Source organism: Ambystoma mexicanum, chromosome 5q (genome assembly GCF_040938575.1).
Source record: "Ambystoma mexicanum isolate Mex_15411 chromosome 5q, UKY_AmexF1_1, whole genome shotgun sequence".
NCBI classification, from domain to species: Eukaryota; Metazoa; Chordata; class Amphibia; order Caudata; family Ambystomatidae; genus Ambystoma; species Ambystoma mexicanum.
Window position 1 is genome coordinate 1,012,539,451 of NC_090933.1, and position 13,672 is coordinate 1,012,553,122.

Consider the following 13,672-nt stretch of genomic DNA (forward strand, 5'->3'; position numbering starts at 1 on the left):
TCTAGGACATCTGAAGTGGTACTGTGTGCAGGCATCTGGAGGGCTCTCGGGGCAGCTAAGGCATCTGAGGTGAGCCTTTGCACGGACAGCTGGAGGGCTCTTGGGGCAGCTAGGGCACCTGAAGGGACCTGTGAGCAGGCTGCTGGTGGGTTCTCGGGACAGTAAGAGCATCTGAGGTGGGTCTGAGCGTGGGCAGTTGGAGGGCTTTCAGGGCAGCTAGGGCATCTAAAGTGGGCCTCTTTGCAGGTACCTGGCAGGTTCTCTGGCATCTAGGACATCTGAAGTGGTACTGTGTGCAGGCATCTGGAGGGCTCTCGGGGCAGCTAGGGCATCTGAGGTGAGCCTTTGCGCGGACAGCTGGAGGGCTCTTGGGGCGGCTAGGGCACCTGAAGTGGACCTGTGAGCAGGCTGCTGGTGGGTTCTCGGGACAGTAAGAGCATCTGAGGTGGGTCTGAGCGTGGGCACTTGGAGGGCTTTCAGGGCAGCTAGGGCATCTAAAGTGGGCCTGTGTGCAGGCAGCTCTAGGGCTCTCTGGCCAGCTACGGCATCTGAGGTGGACCTATTCGCGGGCAGCTGGTGGCTGCTAAGGGGTATAGCGGAGGGCAGGGGTATATGTGGGGAGAGGTTAAGCTTTAAAGGGGAAGGCTGTGTGTTGCGTGGGCACGGGAGAGCGCAGGGTAGTCAAGGAGGCCGAAAGAGCATAGGTGTGTGCATAGGTGTGCGCTCAGATGCAGATAACGTTGTTAAAAGCACCCTCAATTCTCCCTCCAGCCCCACTGTTCCTCATGATCCCTGCAGCTCCACAAACATTTTCACGCCAATTTTCCTGAGCAAATTTTAAACTACTGCACGGAATGACCCCAAACCAGAAAACGGCCTCCAGTAAATGCTTTGTGCCCATGCTGTTTCAGACCTGGTCCAAATCTCTCCAGCAGTTTGGGCTGTGTGGTCCGGGAAAAATGTACCTTTTCAATTCTATGGGGAAATAAATGGGACGTAGGTTGCAACATTTTTTGTTTTTTGCTTAACAATCTTTTTTAACACATTTTTACCAAACTTTGCAGTCTGGGGGGGGCGCACGTCCCTAACGGACTTCAACATTTTGGCCAATACCGTCTCAGGAATCAAACGTTAATAGCAATAGAATTTGTCAAGGTTCCTATGGGAGTCCAACTCGCCCTAACTATAGTGTGGTGGGTGCAGCCATATAGCTATAATATATGTATAAATAGTGCAGCAGTTAAGTTGAGTGTTGAGTTCCACAGGAAATGTAAATAAAATGAATTGCTAATAACTTTTCACCTGTATGTCAGATTTGGCTGCAATTCTGCAAACCACATTTTAATTGTGAGCTCCGCAAAACTGGACATTTTAGGAAAGATCCATTAATAAATAGAGAAGTTATTAAGAACACAAAAGATATATATTTCGGCCCAGTCACCATTCATATTGAAATTTTTGGTCGAGTTACAGCCCATACCTGTGGATGGAATTGGAGTAGGCATGCAACAACTTTGCCACAAAGCATTGACTCAATTTCTTGGTGGAAAGGAGTCTGCCTTTATTGCATCTAGTAGTTTTTTAAATATATTACAGAAAAGGTGGTGCCCCATTATAAGGATATTTCCCATGGTGCTTTGCAGCAGAGAGGCTTTTCATATAGGAAAGAGCTGCCATATGCTGTGTTCATTGCAAGAGATAACCGTGGTTTTATTCACAGCTACCTGAACAAAAAGTCTGAAAGATGTCATTTGAAGGAGGAAATATGATGCAACAGAATTAAGCCAGAGGTGGTGGGCACGGCCATCATGTGAAAATTGGGGAATTGTAGGGGGACTAGGGACCAAGTTAGAAGCACAAATGGTTTCCCGTAGTCATGGTTATTCAGCAGAATAATCACCCTACAAAAGAAAATGAGGTCAGGAATGAAAGTGTGTCACAAAACAATGAGGGGTGGGGGCATGAAAGAGGGCTAGAGAGGGACACGTGAGTTTAGAGGCATAAGGGGGGCATGCTAGAAGGAGAGGGGAACCTGGTGATTGACTGAGAGGGCAGGGAAACATATACTTTTGTTGTTTCTCCTGGTAACCGTGGCTGTTGGACAACTACAGATAACCGCAGCTTTCTTTCGTGCATTGCTTTTATGGCCGCAGTTATGGGGAAAAAATATTTTTAAAAAAAGAGAATAAATACAAGTTTATTAAGACAGCTACAGTTAGGTGGGGGTGGAAGGTGGTCCTTGCCTAAGGCCATGGCTAGGGGCCTAGTAGTGTGTTTAAATGTACAATGGGCACGGCTGAAGGCTGTACTTACTAGCAAGTGGGCCAGAAAAGATATGGATAGTAGCCACTGCCAAAGTCCATCGCCACGTTGTGGGTGTGAAACAAACATATTGGGGCAACATATACAGTCGACAGAGTCAAAGGCCCAGGCTATTGGCTTAGTAGTGTTATAAACTATAGAGTGGGCACGGCCAAAGGCAGTGCTCACGGGCCAGAGCTGAGGGCCCTGGCTAGTGTGCCCAAACGAGAGGGGAAACATGTGCAGTGGGCACAGCTGAAGGCCATGGCCAGTGGTTGTAAAAGAAACATATTGGGGGATTATAATCAGTGGCCATAGCCAAAGGCCATGGGCAGTGGCACGTACAAAACAATGCTATAACAAAACCCTACAAATTCATTGAAACATTTTAGTTAAAGTTTAGTTAAGTTGACCAGATTTATCCGAACAAAACACATGAAATTCAGCAGATGTAGGAAGTCATTACTGGCTTAATTCGGCACGTTCCTGCTGCAAAGCCCATAAGTAAATACATATTATAAAAGAAGAAATTCACAATTGCATACAAAATGGCATCATGGCAGACATCAATGGGAGAGCGCTCAGTTAAGCCGGGCATGACTTCCCACATCCAATTAATTTCAAGGATTGTATTGCGACAAATCTGGTCAACCTAACTAAGCTTTAACTAACGTTTTTTCAGTAAATATATATATAGCTACATGTGATGTATAAAACTGTTTTTATTTGCAAATGCCGCACAACAATATTTACTGAACAATTGTGAGTGTATTAAGAAGATTTTAATATTCAAAATACCCTCTGCCGATACTATTGATTGCATTTCTTATTCACTGTTGGTTACAAGCACATTTCTGCTTGTAAATTATGTAGAACAATACAATGCTATGTGGAACATGCATGTGCTCACAAGGCATTCTGCAGTATGGATAATATCCCCTTAATAAAGGATATATTACAGGGCCTGCGGTATAGACCCTGTAGTTATGGTTAAGTTGCTCAACTCATAGAAAGAACAATTTTTGGGTGGCTTATACCTTTGTCACTACTCAACAAATCTTCACGAAACCTCGCAAAAACTTTATATGAGCACCTCGGAATGATTTGGAAATACTCATAGACACTATAGAAAATAAAAGTAGCTTGGATCTACAATCAAAACAGCTGGACGAATTTGCATCTAACTTGCGCAAGGAGTGGCAGTTCGGTCCTGAAAGATTGCTTTTGCAAATGTTGTGTAAACCTAGCCAGTTATTTAAAAATAAAATATAGGCAAAAATGAAGGAAAAATAAATAGTGATATCTGGGTCCGGTCCACAGACTCATTTCCTGACTTCGAGTCTGCAGAGTGGGGTGTGATGTTTGCTGACATTATACATGCCTGCTGATCGTTCAATTAAAAATGTGAGGTGCATCAAAACCTTTGAAACGGGCGCCCTGTTGGAGTAACAAACTGCACCCATAGACCACGACACCGCAGTCAAATCATATTAAAAAGCACTACATTGCACTTGTCAAACTAATGAAACAATCTCTGGGGAGATGAGGGGTGATGAGGATGGGATGGAACATTGCCATAACTAGCCAGCAATGGGGTGGTTTGTCTGGTACAAAGTCTGCAAACTTCTCAGATGTTTGGGGACATCCATGAATATTTCTGCATTACAGAGTTGATGAAAAGCAGTTTTTGGATGGCTTCTACCTTTGGCGCCACTCAATGAGTCTGCATTACATTTTGCAATATAATTTTACATCTGACACTGAATGGTTTGGCAAAGGATGGTGCTGTTTTGTCAAGAGGGGTAAAATTAGAGTGGGGGGGTCCCAAAATATTTGAAAGGATTAAACATTCAGTGCTGTTTGTCAAATCTGTACAAAAGTTTGCAAAAAGATTTTAGACTAAGATTGGAATGTTTTTCAGAGTTTGGTGGGATTTTGTCGAAGGGTGCACAATTAGAGGAGGGGTTGAACATTTCAAAAGACTTCAAACTTTCTTGCTGTTTGACAAATCTGCACAAATGTTTTCAGAAAGATTATAGACCCAACTTTGAATGTTTGTGTAAAGTCTGAATGGATTTTTCCTAGTTATATGTCTATTTTATGTGCATACATTTTGACAATTTCAAAAAATAAAACATGGTCGGATTTTCAGCAAACTTGTGCAAGGAGTGTTGGCAAGGACCCAAAAGCATGGTCTTGCAAATGTGTTCATATTTAATTTTTTTTAAAAGTGTCATAATGTAGGTACGAAAAATAGTGATATACCTTTAGTTACTGAGGTGTAGTCTGTGGCCATGGGCAGTGGCCAGATTATCCATGTCATAGCCAAATGCCATGACAGGGATAATCTGGCTACTGGCCATCACCATGAAGGACCGGCACTGGGGTCAAAGTGGGCAGGGCCAACAGGGATGGGCTGAGTGGTAAGATTTTTCAAAATCCTGAAGTGCAGAACAGGATTGCAGCAAACATTTGTAAGGTACATCAGCAAGGACCTAAAAGCATGGTTTTGTGAATTTGACCGTTGGTTTATTTTTTCTAAAGTGTAAAAATGGAAGTACAAAAAATTGTGATATAACTTTGGTGCCTGGGTAATGGGCCTGGCCCTGAGCAAGAACAAACATGTACTCTTGATTTGTTTATTGGGGCATGCAGCATGGCTGAAGCCATAAATTCGAATGCTAACAACAATTCTGCTTGTGTGTATAGCCTGAAGTGCTGGACTTGATTACAACAAACATGTGCGCAAAGCATCAGCAAGGACCTGAAAGCATGCTTTTACAAATCTGTCTTTTGTTGGATTTTTCTAAAGTGTCAAAATGTAAGTACAACAAATTGTGATATACCTTTGGTGAATTGACAGTGAGCCTGGCCCTCGGCAAGGACAAATGCCTACTCTAAGGGATTTACTTATTGGGGCATAGAGCATGGCAGAAGCCCTAGGTTTAAATGGGAAAGCAACATCTGCTTGCGGCTGAAGCCCATAGTGCTGGACGGGATTGCAGCAAACTTGCGCAAGGAGCGTCAGCAACGACATGAATGTATGCTTTTGCAAATCTGTCCTGTGTTTTACTTTTTTCAAAGTGTCAAAAATTAAGTACAAAAAATAGTGATGCAACTTTGCTGACTGGGCATTGGGCCTGGCTCTCGTCAAGAACAAGTATCTACTCGGATTTTCCTATTGGGGAATGTCGCCTGGCTGAAGCCCATGCCCCATGGATTGTCAAGACTAGCCATGGTAGCAAGCCATGAGCACTGGCCATTGGTCACATTATGAGGGTATAATGGACACTGAACTAATAAAAACCTATGAAATTCAGTGAAAAAACTTAGCTAAAGGGATGTTATGGTTTCAAGTAAAACCGAAAACCCCAGAAATGTGCCAGTTATGATAAGCTAAGTAACCATAACTCATAACACCACCGTGCACTGCTAAGACCAACACCCAGGACATCAACATGACATTGCCAATGTCATTGATGACATCACTGATGACATCACATATGAAATTAATTTTGATTAAAAGTCCCTACAAGGGGTTGTGTTTGTAACAAGATGTCAGGGGTTATCGGGAGACCTATCATGAACTACTTATTTTATTAAATAATGTACTCATCTAAACAAAACATTATATTTAATTGTTGTTGTTAATACAGAAACCTAATGATATGACATGATATGATATGGCATTTATAACACATCTATACACAAGTGTTTCAAGGAGCAACAAGGCAAGGGAGGGGGGCAGAGGGAAGACAGAGATATACGATCTTACTAGGTCCAGTGACATTGAGATTGCACAAGTGCAGTGGAGGGAGAGGGGAGGGGAAGAGTGCCAGGGGAGGGCAGGAAAGGCAAGTGCCATACATGGGATCAAATAACAAGTAGTGCCGCCAGAAGCTGGAAGTGCAAGGGTTAAGTGCAGACACCAGGTGTCCAATAAGTGCAGGTAAGGGGACTGTAGGGTTGCAGATATGACCCCAAGTTCTAGGGTTGCCAGGGGGCAGTGCGGGTGTGCAACTGGGTGGGCAGGGAACCTGGGCCCAAAAATCAGAGGGTAGCCTGGTGACCAGTGCAGTAACAGACCGGAGATCAGCAGGGGAGAGGAAGAGAGAAGGAAGAAGCAAAGAGGAAGGTCCTGAGATGCTGCCGGAACCGGAGATGGTTCTGCTCAATTATACATACACATAGGCAATGGCCACAGCATGCACCATAGAAGTAAAATATTTTTAATCTGGTAATTTTGGATGGTAAAATAATGAATGCTACCTTATCAGAGTGTTCAGTAATGTTAAATATGGAATAAATAGCTAATAAGTTAAGACTAACTAAACAGTTGTGTTAGTACAAATACTACATATGAAGACACACAATGCCTACAAATCAGAGGCAAATATCAGCAAACTAAAGTAAGGAAGAAAGAAACATCACTAGAACATTTCAATAACATTAAAAGTAAATTTCATGTATACAAATTAAATGTATGTTTGAGGCCTGCCAGGCACCATGAACTGAGACCAAACCCTAAAGAAAGTACTTTAAGAACATATGACAAGGGTATCGTCTAGATATATAGCACCTTTCGAATATTCATATTCTGACCGTCAGTGAACAAAAACACCTGACATAGGTTTGTGAGTGAACAAAAACAAGTGGCCTAGTTATGTGATGTCATCAATGATATTTGTGCATTTATATTTGATGTTTTTTGTGGTTAGTCTTAGCCGTGCACGGTGGTGGTGTGCATTATGGTTGCTTAGCTTACAGAATGGAGAATTTCCGAAGTATGTAGGTTTTACTTGTAACCATAACGTCCCATAACTGGAGAATTTCTGAGGTTTTTGGGTTTTACTTGTAGCCATAATGTCCCCTTAACAAACTTTGTTCACTGTATATATATATATATATATATATATAGAGAGAGAGAGAGAGAGAGAGAGAGAGGGAGAGAGAGAGAGAGACACAGAGAACCAGGGATCTAGAGATTGGGAGATAGAGAGAAGGAGAGATGAGGAGGGCAGAGAGATGGAGAAAGAGGGACAGCAAGATGTTCATTGTGGCACCAGAACCAAAAATCTGCCTGAACCAAAGCAAGCAAATAGCACTGGATTTTGTAAGTCATTATTGTATTCTCCCTCTGCCTTTGAGCAGCTTGGGAAAAGTCAATGATAAGCCTGAAATGTCCACCTCGATTCATATTTTCTCAAAAATATGCAAGTAACCATTCTTAATTGTATTTCTTGTCACCTCTGGACGAAAATAATCTTGTCACAATTACTTGTAAATTCACACTGGAAGATGTCTACAGAATGGAAACAGTCTGCAAATTTAGTATACCTGGGTATTTCACTTTCCATGATCTGTACTTTGACCTTAGCTCCTGATTGCTCACTTAATAAACTAAGAGATCGAACAAAGCAAGTTAAAAAAGACAACAGCAAGCATCTTGTGGGAAGAGGATATGGCTGTGATAATGCTCCATCAACATACAAGTTCTGATTAGTCTATTTAAAGTCACAAAGTAAATAGGTCGAAAAACTCGGCAGGAATTGAAGGGTTGCACCCATTTGGCAGTCATCTTTTTCACAAGGCCGATCTTATTACCACTGTAACAGCATCAGACTTCTGGAAACATACATGTTGCATAGGCAAGCAAAGGCACAGTTCCTTAGGAAGATGGCTTGCGGGATTCATAGAACATAAAACTAACTAAAATGAATATGTGTAGAATGATCAATATTACCACAACCTTCAGAATTAAACACTATATTACAATGTAGAATCTGACGAAAGGACATTACAGAATCAAACAAAGCATGTTGTACAACCAGGACCCATGCAATGCAGCTCTCACTCTCCAAAAGGTGCATGCTTTGAAACCACACTGGCCTTAAACATCCCTGTATGATCTGAGAAGCTTTCCTGAGCACTCTTGGTTTTACATTCTGCTCTGAGGACATTTGATGTTCTCACGAAAAGCAATTGAAAAAGTCCTTGAGTCAGTCCCAGGACCTTGTGAATGCTACATGCACACTCACCACCTCCTCCTTGGAATAATTAATGATTATATGTTTATTTCGGAATAAATGCCCTTAAAACAAGCAACCCAAAGAGCAAGACATTCTTCCAAACATAGTAAATGCACTAATATCAATAAGAATAAAACATGAGAAGATACAGTTACAATTCCTATAAGTGATAACCCATCAATTGTACACAGGTTGTTAGTTCAGATTTAAACTAGATACTGTATAGCTTATAATGGCAGGAATTACAAAACAAAAAACGAATAAATAAAAATAAAAAAAACGTATATAGCCATTACAAATGCCCTTCTAATTGGAGCCGGCTTCAAATACAACAATAACACCGGACTAGACCTAGGTGAATTAGCCCGTAGCAGGTACCTCAAGACTGGGTGGCATTGGGTGAAGTGCAATTCACGTAATAGTGGGCTTTTTTTTCTCTATTTGTGGTATAGCCTGGGCAAAGGAGAATAAAGTGCAGGATGTCCTATACCGATGTTTGGCAGAAGACACAATATTTCCCATTGTCATCACCTGACAATGTTGAGGAGTTAGCTCTGAGCAGGAGACAATTAAATCTTGCTGTAGAGATAATATTCCTCTTGTTAGAGGCATTATCCCACACATGACCTCTTTGGATAGAAGCTCCAGAAGTGATTGCCAACTTCTGATTGGATGCTTTAATACGTTCCAACGCTTTCCTCCACTCGGTTGCATGCCTGGGAAGCAAACATTGAATTTGCCTTGCCACTGGCAGGGGCGGGTTATAGGAATTCAAAAAGTGCTGAGGTGCATTCAGGTTATCAAGGCCGGTTTTAACATAACACAGCCATGAGATGTTCAGTGCCCTAAGTTTGGCTAATAACTCTGTTAGTATTAGTTGTTTTAGGCCAGCCTTTGGATTGGTCCAAATAAATAGGCAATGCTGGATTGGTTGAGCCATTATGTCATCTTCTAAGAGTGGAAAACCTAATTCCATATGCATACCAAAATTAGGATCTGACCATGGCAGTACAAAGAGTGAACTGAAAAATGTGTTCTCTGCCATTACTGTATCTTTTGGTCTGACATAGCCCCATAGAGACTCCTTGTATTTGGCCAGCAACACCGCTTTACTGTAGTACACATTTTTAATCAAGTCAATTGGTTGTGCTTTTATTTATTTAATGTGAGGCTTATATAGCGCACCAAGCCGAAAGGCATCAGGGTGTTTTCAAACAGAATGTAGACGTTACAGTTGTTACACAAGCAGGACATAGTGAAAGATGATGACAATACAGTTAGATAACATGAGCATAAAAACATACAGAGAACTGCGATTCAGTGAAGAGCAAAATGGGGGTGATGACGAGATGGTCTAATAGGCATACTTAGTTACTTAGGCTTTGAGTAAAGAGGTGAGTTTTGAGGTGTTTCCGGAAGATTGAAAATGATTCCTGAGCTCTGAGTGGGATCCCACAGTGAGTTTGAGAGTTTGCTGGTAAAAGTGGGGAAGCTGTTGCCACCTGTATTTTGGAGCTTGAACCTAGGAGTGGCGAGGCGGTGCTAATAGACTGTTCTAGTTGGTCTAGAATATTTAGTCAGGGTTATACTGTCAGACAGGTAGGCTGGGGCCATCTGGTGAACACATTTGTGGGTTAGAGTGAGTGATTTGAACATGATACATTCCTGTACTGATAGCCAGTGTTATTGGTGTCTAATGGCTAAGATGTGTGCTAATCTGAGGACGTTGAGCGGTGCTCTGAGAACATTGTTTTGGAGGACCTGTAACTTCAGGATATTCTGGATCTTAGTGCCGGGATACAAAGCGTGGCACTAGTCAAGGCGCGTAAGGACTAAGGCCCTGGCTAAAGTAAGACAACAGTCCAGTGATAGGAATTCCCTCCAAGCACTGATGAGTTTGCACATGTTTGAGGTGGCAGAAGTTGTGGCATTTATTTGTTTATTGAGGTTGAGTGAGGAGTCTAAGTAGAAACCAAGCAGTTTTACCTCTTTAGAATCTTTAATGGTGTGTGCATCTATGATGAAGAACTTGTAGAGGTTGTTTAGTTTGGCGATTCTGTGTTGAGAGGTGATGATGAGCAGCTTGGTCTTATCGTCATTTAGAAATAACCCGTGCCAAGCCATCTGTTCTTGGATGGAGAGGTACATGGCGTTGAGGGTGGCTTTTTCGGAGTTGTGATCACTTGTGATTGGAATGAGGACCATTTGACATTCTAATAAAGAAAGCTGCAGCCCCTTCAAAATAGGTGGTACCCCAAACAGCTTATAAGTAAAACAAACGCCTAAGTAATCAAATTCTTTGACTAACAGAATAGCCCTGTTGTTCTTATGCATAGCTGGCATTTTAAGTGGCTCCTTCCCACCTGGCAGATCATAACTGCCGATTTCCCAGCCTTAATTTGATTATCAAGATCATTCATTAAGCTGCATAGGTCATGATTATCCAGTGGAGAATATGCAATGTACATGCAATTAGGAATGTATTGTCGGCATAAGTCAGAACTGCAAGAGCAGTATTGCCAATTTTTGGATCACTGGCCTCTGTCTGCACCAAAGTTTGATTAATATAGATGGAAAACAAGAGGGGACCCAATACACAGCCTTGTTGTACACCTGTATCTACAGAAAACATCTCCATACATTGTTCATTGCCCTCAATCCTCAAACATGGTTTTGTATCAAGATGGACACTCAGTGACAGATTTACTGGGACAGGTGGACACTCAAAGGACCAGATCACTTGCCATAACCTCTGGCAGTTTACCTTATCAAAGGGGGTACTCAGGTCCCTGAAGGCCAGAATATGGATTCCTCTTTTAGATATAATGTATTAGTTATCAGCAGGTACAGAAAGTCTAACTATACAGTTCACAGAATGCAGCTGGTGTCGACCCAAAGTTCCAATTTGGTCAACATAGCTCAGCCCAAAATGTTAAAGGTTGAATATAGGAGGCAGATAGGACTGTAAGATGCCAGACTATTTGGAGTAATATGCTTCAGTAAAAGTGTCAATTTGTGATTTATCATCAGCCACTTCAAAATCCAGCTCAAAATCCAGCTCATTTAAATTGAATGATATATTGTGTGGTGTGTGAGATATCATTGGCACTTTAATCACTATCCAACATTAAGTATGTCCGAGATTTGCTTGTAGGTTATGCCTTGCCAAACGATGTCACCATCATCATGTGTATGCTTGGCATGTCAGAAAACCAGTCTGAATCAAAACCACAGCATTGGCATGAGGACTTTAAATGCAATTAGTAAAACAAGACTTAAAGATCATCAAACGTGGCTTTGGATATTTTCTGAGTTGGTGCTTTCACCATGACCGATGTAGTGAACTGTGTCAAATGTTTATTATTGTTCCCAATGCCAATAGCTATATTCAAGCGGAAGTAGGATTGCAAACAAGATCCAATGCATCTTATCTAGGTGAGCTCAGAAAAGCAAACAATCAGCCCTTTGAAGAAAGTTTAAGTTCACTACAACACCATTTATATCACATTTCAACATATCTCAAAATATGTTGAGGTTGTCATGTTCCCATCCCAAAAGTATTGTATGGTGTAAATAGAATCCCCCAAAATACCCGCATGCAGAACATTGTGATTCATTTCAAACACATTTAAATGTAATAATTAGCTAGCAATTTGAACATAATTATCAATGGTTCCATGTGATCATTATTTTATGGCCACGCCCATGGAACCTGGACCCAACTGGATAATCTACAAAAGATGACCGTCAATTTTCAAGAGGTAAATCCCACCAAATGTTTACTACAGACTCTGACCCTTCCTTGTCGTATCTATGATTATAACATCTGTGTTCGGTATATTAACCAGTCCCAAAAGATTTATACTCAATAGTTGATTGTCAAAATAATTTTATGATTGCATTTCTAAAATCTGTCATGTCAAATAATGATAACTTGAGATATGATGAGAGGAATATGTTTTTTTTTTTAATTTGCAAACTTCAAATCTCCATCTTCAGGAAGGTTTGCTACCAAATTAATTAAACTAATGACACATGACATATAAAAATAAGCATTTCCTTTTTGAAGTCAACAAGAATATGAATCACTTGAAAGGGCCGCACACACATACACACACACAAACACACACACACTCACACAAACACACACACACACACATGCATGCACGTTTCAAAGAGAACGTGGACACATGACATATAAAAATAAGCATTTCCTTTTTCAAATCAACAAGAATATGAATCCCTTGAAAGGGCTGCACACACATACACACACACACACAAATACACACACACTCACACACACGCATGCACGTTTCAAAGATCACGTGGAAGCAAATGTTATGACTGGTTTTCAAGTAAAACCGTAATTCAGAATGAGTGGAAGAAATTACATAATTGTGTCACTTCAGTTACAATGAAGTTTGTGTGTGTGTTTACAATCTACATTATTGGAAAAATGTGAAATTGTAATCAACCAATTTATTCTTTTCATTAAATTTTAAATCACATTGTTTTCACATATATTGTTTAATACCTTTACAGTAAAACAGATTAAGAAATAGAGATTAATTCTGATGGAGGGGACAATATAATTGTGGTACTCGTACCTTTGCCCCTTATTATCCCCTTAATGAAGAAGTCTGAACTCCCCCTCAAATTAACGTTTTTATTTTAAAATTGGGGAATACAATAAACATCTACTACCTCACCTGCAAACCCTCACCCATAGCCCAAGCATACAAAAATCGATTCTATATGTTTATTCCAATAAGTCATCTTTTTGTAATTGTCATCATAAATGTCAAACTCTGAATTTCTATGGGCCTCATTACAAGGTTGGAGGTAGCCTTGCCAGTAAAACTGGCAAAGCTACCTCCAAACTTGCAAGAAAGTCTGGCATCCACGAAAGGCCAATTACTGGTCTATTCCGGTCCCGCCGGACCCGATAATTGCCCTTTTGCGGGTGACAGAATTGGGTGATCCCCATTCCCATTTGAGCACCATAGGGCTCAATGGGAATGGGGATGCCTGTAGCACTGGCACCGATCATAACGTTGCTGGTTATGCAGGCATGCTGTGCTCGTGGGTGCCTTTCATTCCGCCAGGTCAGACCTGGTAGAATGAAAGGCACCCGCGAGCAGAACTCAGAGTTTGCCGGTCCGGATACAACAATACCAGTAAGCTTACCGGTACTGTTGTATCTGTACCGGCAAGCTCGGAATGAGGCCCTATGTGTTTTTATTAACACTTGGGCATATGGACGCTGGTTTTTATATTGTTTTTTTTCAAATTTAGAACTGATTACATTTGCTAATATAATGCTGAGAAACTTTGCATCCTAA

General features: G+C 41.2%; 1 protein-coding gene across 5 annotated transcripts in view; it reads right to left on the bottom strand.

Moving 5' to 3' along the window:
* The window catches only part of CSMD3 (CUB and Sushi multiple domains 3), a 3,270,409-nt gene that overhangs the window by 2,064,803 nt on the left and 1,191,934 nt on the right, over positions 1-13,672 (bottom strand). The gene's annotated exons all lie outside the window — the stretch shown is intronic.